A 6,524-nucleotide genomic window follows, 5' to 3' on the forward strand; every position below is an offset into this window, starting at 1 on the left:
CGCCTTTAAAGCGGTGGTGGGGATGATGTGTGTGTGTGCGTGTGCGTGTGTGTGTGTGTGGGGGGGGGGGCGTTTCCTCCAGATTCGTGTGTCTCTGCGTGTTTATTCGACAGTGGAAATGAGTGCTCAGAAAGCACATTGGAACATGTGCACATATACACAAAGCACATGTTCCACCATGCGTTGAGACATTTCTCCGCCGCCCCCTCCGAGGGCGCCTGGCCTGCACACTATGGATGGTGGCGTGAGTAATGGTATGCAAGAGCTGGTGGAGACATCACAGCACAGTTTCATGGGGATGCTCATCTGTGTGAACAAAATATATAATAATACAGCGCAGAAAGATGGAATCATGTCTCTGCAGGACAGTAAAAAAAGTCTTGATTCTTCCTGTAGCGAATGGATTTATTCCCCTTTTCTCGCTTCTCGAGTGTGTTCATGTGATCCCGCCTGTGTGGCAGCTCGCTGGGTTAAAGCCACGTGGAATGTAAATGGTCGGAGTTGGCGCGGCATCACGGTAAAAGCTTTTTGAACCGTGGCCCTGCGCAACGTGGCGAGTTCATTTCTTGCCTTTTGATGAAAGTTGTCGACGGCTGCTTTGGTTCGCAGGGTCTCCATTAAAGGGCGACTCCGGCCGCTCTCATCACGCCGGGGAAAAGGCTCCGTGAGAACGAGAATCACCAAAACACATTTGGCATGCTGCAAACACCACCAGCTGTCTGTCCGTCCTACTGCTTTGTCCCCTGAGACAGATTGTCTATATCCCGTTCGGATTTGTTGCATCCAGTTTCTATCTAGAAACTGATTGACTCCAGCCTCCTCCCCCCCCCCCCCATCCGCAGTCATCAACAAATAATTTACCTTGTTGTTATCAAGGAGCAGATACTGGGAGGGAAAATAAATCTCAAATTTGTTAGGCCAGAACATTCCAATCGAATCAATTGTTTATTAGGGACCAACAGAGGGAAGAGAGATGAAAATACTCCGCCGCGGACGTGTCAGCGTGATTGCGTCGAAGGCTTTTTTTTAACCCGTGTCGTTATGTCCGAATGGCTTCACCCACCTCAGGAGGGTCGTTACCCTCAAGAAGGCAGCATATTACTGTGCTATAAATGGCACCGTGGTGTCCTCCGCCACTCGGGACATCCTTCCACCTCCAGGTAGAACACTGATATACAGTTAACAATAAACGCACCACGGTAAACACATTCATGACGGCGACGGCGTGTGGATGGTTTGCCAATCGATATTCACTTTGATTGATAGATGTGCTTTAGCGGGTTTAATGCAACACTCGATGGCCTAATGGGTAAGTTATCATTACGGCTGCGAGGATTACATGCTGTTTATTCACACGTGCACGCGATGACAGGGTAATGTGGGGTGCACCTTGGCACAATGTAGCTCCAGGAACAACACGTCACGGCACAGTCTGGATCTGGGGTTGCTCGTTCTTTAACATTCTGAGGAAACCTGTGCCGCTCTGATTTACATTCTAAGCTTTAATGCTGATAAATGCGGAAGAATTCAACAGTGCTGTGAAAATGGCTTTGCAAAGGTCTGTAAATACCACCGGTGAGCGTATTACACATGAAAACATACTGTGGCGTCTGGGTGGATGTGAAAGCATAATGGGATAGACTGTATTATCACCAGACTGAGAAGGCTGCTATTGGGGAAATTAGGTTTTTGGGGCAGGAAGGCTTCATCTGAATAACTTACCCACACAAAGCTAATTGCTATGCATGCACTGTTTTGAAGGTCAAGGAATTTCTACACAGTTTTGGGCTGGAGGCATTTCTAAGGGGATCAAACCAGGGATGGCTTTCAGGTGCAGGTTTATGATCTCAGGCTGCTTTTCTTGTATCGTGCATGTCAAGTCTTTGCCAGCGTGACCGTGTTTACGTACTGCTGTTAACGCAAGTCCTCTTCTGCATTCCACACACATATACGACAAGAAATAAATGGCTCAGATTGCTTAATAAAACATATTAGCAGGGGGTTTACATCCATTTACCCTGTTATGTTGTATTTCTGTGTTTCCGTGACAGATGTATTATTAATCCCTTCCTAATCATTTCAACCACAGTCATCTGGCACCACAGAACACACCCAAAGCCATTAGCAGAAATGCTAGTTCATGTTGTTCCAACACTATTATCTAACTTCCACTGTCAGTTTCTCTCACTCCAACCTTGCATTCTTTTACAGTTGTGTTATTCGGCATTCCTGATCACGCTGACAACTCTGCGGTGTGACACAGGAAGGAGAGGGAGGTCAGAGGAAGCTGGTACAAAGCTAGTGAAAGCTATTTCTGCCATTCTCTATTCGTCCGTGATAGATGTGGCAGATCTGGCCTCTGTTTTACAGAAGCAACACGGCTGAGATGCTGACATGTAAATACGGATCATGCAGGGCATTTACACAGTATGTAAATCCAACCTTTTGAGGCTTAGTGTAAGTCTGAATGCTTCTTTTTAATCAGTCATAACAATGCATTAATTACAATGAAACTGGTTGCTGATACATAATAAATACGTGATGAGCTTCTTGGCAGCAACGCACGCACGCGGGGGGGGGGGGGGCATCCTTTCCTCCTTCACACTAAAATGTATGTATAAATATTAATCAATGGAAATACAGAAGTGAAAGAAAAGAGGGAGGCAAAAATCAATTCCAATCAGCGAGATCTTCACCTTGCTCACCATAGCAGAAGGAAAATAAATAACATTTTCAACCTTCACTAAAGGAGGTCCGTGGCGTTCACCTCCCCGGACTCTGCAGACAGTTCGACCGCAGTGGGGTTATTCTGCCCTGTGATAGTACCTGAAGGTATTTACATTTCACAGGACTTGGTAAGTAAAACGATGCTAAGCTTCCTAACGCGGTTTGTGAATACCGATTATAGGAACCATGGCGACTGAAGATCAGTGACCCGTGAAAGGGTTTATCCCAACAGTCACTGGGTGAGAGGCAGCAGTGGACTATGGGAGGAAACCAGAACACCTGGAGAAAACCCACACAGGGATGGACAACAGACCCAGTTAGGATCAAACGTCTGTGGATCATGGATGATGGATTATGGATAGCAGATAGATGTAGATAGATGTGTATAAAAGGCTAGTTAACACTATGTTATGCTTGTAGAAAGACATATGATCTTTATCAAATAGATATACAGTATATAGATGGTCTTCTATATATAGATATTCAGTTGGCCATGTACTAAATGTAATGGTGTTTTTGGCCAGCAGAAGATGAAAGTGCAGAGAAAATCACACAATTACTGCTGTGTTTGTTTGAATGTCATAAAAGCTAATATTATTCTATCCACAGTCTTTGGTCGATCCTGAATCATATTTAATTTCACTGTTTTCAAGAAAATGCAAATGAATGTCTGTTTGCTGATTTATTTTTGTTCTGCGGTTAATTAGTTGATTTATTTGAGGACACACACACAGGCACATATATATCCATATGTGTGTGTGTGTAGAGTGTACTGGTTTCATTGTAAACACTGGTAATATCACATTTCTTGATTTAAACACGAGCTTGTTAATTTGTGTTCTTTTGGGGAGGTGACATCTGTCTTGTAACCACCCCGCCCGAACCCATCACCACAAGCAGCCCAACTGAGTCTTCTACATTGGGAACAAGAGGTGAAGGATGTCAGGCAATGTCAAAGTAGGCGAGTTCCTTAAAACCTTTGCAAGCGCAGCCGTGATTTCAGCCCCATCTTTCAACCGTCAGTCCTTCCAAAGTGAAAACTGCGCACCTATGCTGTGAATACGGTTGCTTTCCAATTGATTTCCTGCTAGCTTTGATGAGCCCTATGTGTGAGTGGAGGCAGACCAAGACAGCTGTCGGGATGCATTTTTCATAAGGAATCCATCCCTGCGGGCATAGCCCCTCCAATACGGTATGAAACATTTACCACAATCAGTAAAATGAAGCTCAGCAATCAGCAAGAAATGAGCTGGAGGTGAAGAAAGCGGTATGATGTGGGAGAAAAGTGCTTGACCCAAGCTCTTTGGCATGAATGCAGTGGGAGAGTTGCTGCTGCTGGTGCTCTGCACCATCACCAGCGGATGGTTTCTTCTTCTTTCAGGACTTTTCATCAGTGTTTCCCTGATTTTCCAGCCTATCGCCTCTCATCGCCATGCTTGATGGTCTCATTACACAGCATATTTTTAGACAGGCTGCATCGTGTTTGTTATGGTTTGTTGCATCACTTTAGATCCGCCGCTGAACTCTAGATCCCCACGCTGGAAGACAACAACAGTTCCACCTGAAATTGCAATGTGCCAGTGTCCTCCGCTATCACTTTGTCTTGTACACCCCCCTCCCCAGAGAGACGCTGCAGTCGACTTCACTTTAACCCCAGGATTACACTTTTCACTACCTTGTGCATTATCCTGGCATGGCTGTTTTGCTGCAAAGTGCCTGTCATCTCTGCTACATGGCTTATTCTGGGGGACATAAATCTTCCCGCCGCAGTTTGGGTCTGTTCTGCCGATCCAGCTGCAATTAAAGAACTTGTCAATAAAGGGTCAGTAAACAAAATGTCAGTTTGCAACACCCATCATTACTGGACAAATTATTACAATTAGTCATTGTTAGCCCTTTGGCATTTAATCTGTGCCAGATATCTTAATCATTTGCTAGCTAATGTTACATAACATTGCATGGGTTTCCTTCTGGTCACAGTAAATATGGTCTTATAGATTTGGGGATTTCAGTTTCTCAGTGATGCAAATGGTTTCAGACAATAGCGTTCCTTCAGCCAGTAATTATGGGCTGTTTATTCATTCCCAACAGCCTCATGTTCCCCATGCTGTTTGGGTAGTTGTGGAGGTATCGCATGTTCCATGGTTAAGACTTTGTGCTGTGTGTTTCGGCTTAAAATAACATAATGAAAGGGAGCAGAATCCCTCAAAAGAGAAGCAGGTGCTACACAATTGGTTCAAAATAGGTAAAAAGCTCTGTGATGTCTATGAAAGAACTGCAGTTTCTATTGAGCCTCTGCAGCTCTGCACAGAGGAATGATTCTCCGCGCTTTCTGCGTCTAATCACAAGTCCGTTGCAGCTTTCAGAATTCTCGCTTTGTGCTGTACTGAGTGCATTGCTTGATCAAGAAATGCAGATGAATCAACGGGAACATCAGCTGCAGCATTCGTATGCGCAGTGCACTCCGATTTGCTAGTTGGCGTTCAGAACCAGAGCAGGACGCCTTGTCCGGCCTGAGAAATCAATTCTTCCTTTTTCTTGATATCACGGAATTTTGACGCTTGGCATTCCCCTTTATTGGCAACATTGACATGTCAAAATAGAAATCCATAAACCTCTCGTGGCAGAGTATTAAAGAGGACAGTTCGGTGTGATTGATTAGACATCCAGCTGACAGATGCCCCAAGATTGTTTACTGTGATCAGCCCTGGCAACGATCTGGTGGGTATTACAGTCTGATCCGGCTGTATTTCACTGTTCAAAGCCAACTAAACTTACCCACATCGCCACAGGAATCTCCAAAGTGCAGCACAGCTCTGCTGTGTGTGATGCCCTGACACTACTGAATTTAATGCTTTATCTTGCTGGAAAACACATTTAAACCAAGGGCCACTTTGACTTATTTGGGGTTATTTATCCATAGTGAGGATTGTCAAGAGGAATGTCTCAGAAATGGATGACCATCGCCATTATTCCTTCAGAAAACTGTTTGTTTTGTACAAGTTTCCGCGCATGGATAAATAGCTTGTTCTTCCCTCTTGTGCTTTGTAATTCAGAGCACAGTTCTATTTGCCTCTTAAAATTCAATACCCTGGAGGTAAGGATGTCTTTTCCTGGTACCGGGTTCCTTTCGGAACTTTTTATTCAGGCATTCCTCCTCATTATCCATTCAAATCACAACAGCACTTCAGGTGAAAGTGACAGACGGGAGCTCAAGAAGCGAACCAAAAATAACTGATCTATGGGTGACATCGTCCCCGCCACAAGTCTTTATATCAGAAAGAATCAGCGTCAGACCAAGAGAGGGTGGCTTTTTCTTGCTGCCTGCTCTTTGCCTTCATTGACCCACGCTCTGCATGGTGTCCAAAAAAGACATGATCCAGTATGCAGAAAGAAATACTATTCGTTTCCATTTTTCTCATCCGTTTGGTTGCCGTGTGTTCATGTTCAGAAAGTGTTAGCGTGTAAAACATGATTCTGTAGATATCCAGCCTCTGCAGAAGTCAGAGGAACTAAAACAATATCCAACCAACGGCAGATCTCCCGGTGATGGGCCAGAGCGGGGGCAAGGGTGGTTTGATCATCTCCAGCGTGACATTACTGTAAATTACATCTCTGCGGTTTACAGAGGAAACGCTGACTGCTGAGCTCACTGTTTCTGCTCGTCGTGCAACTCTTCACAATTAGCTGAGGGATGGAATCAGGTTTAGTTTGACTCCTTCTTCATACCTGCTGCTGTTTAAAACATTCATTCTTGGAGACGAATGACTTTGATGTTGTGGTAAATGAATTATTGA

The 6,524-nt window shown here is 44.7% G+C and overlaps 1 long non-coding RNA gene across 5 annotated transcripts; it reads left to right on the plus strand.

The window, feature by feature from the left end:
* The first annotated feature begins 922 nt into the window (after positions 1-922).
* LOC115252352 (uncharacterized) lies at positions 923-4,515 on the plus strand. 5 transcript variants are annotated; one of them, XR_003890789.1, is made up of 5 exons: positions 923-1,160; positions 2,212-2,276; positions 2,371-2,457; positions 2,750-2,832; positions 2,909-4,515. It is a non-coding gene; the product is annotated as an uncharacterized lncRNA (long non-coding RNA). The 5 variants fall into 5 exon arrangements; XR_003890786.1 differs by lacking the exon at positions 923-1,160 and adding an exon at positions 1,169-1,309 and having other exon boundaries at positions 2,212-2,290; XR_003890788.1 differs by lacking the exon at positions 923-1,160 and adding an exon at positions 1,169-1,309.
* The last annotated feature ends 2,009 nt before the right edge of the window (positions 4,516-6,524 follow it).

Source organism: Takifugu rubripes, chromosome 14, assembly GCF_901000725.2.
Source record: "Takifugu rubripes chromosome 14, fTakRub1.2, whole genome shotgun sequence".
In the NCBI taxonomy this organism is placed as follows: domain Eukaryota; kingdom Metazoa; phylum Chordata; class Actinopteri; order Tetraodontiformes; family Tetraodontidae; genus Takifugu; species Takifugu rubripes.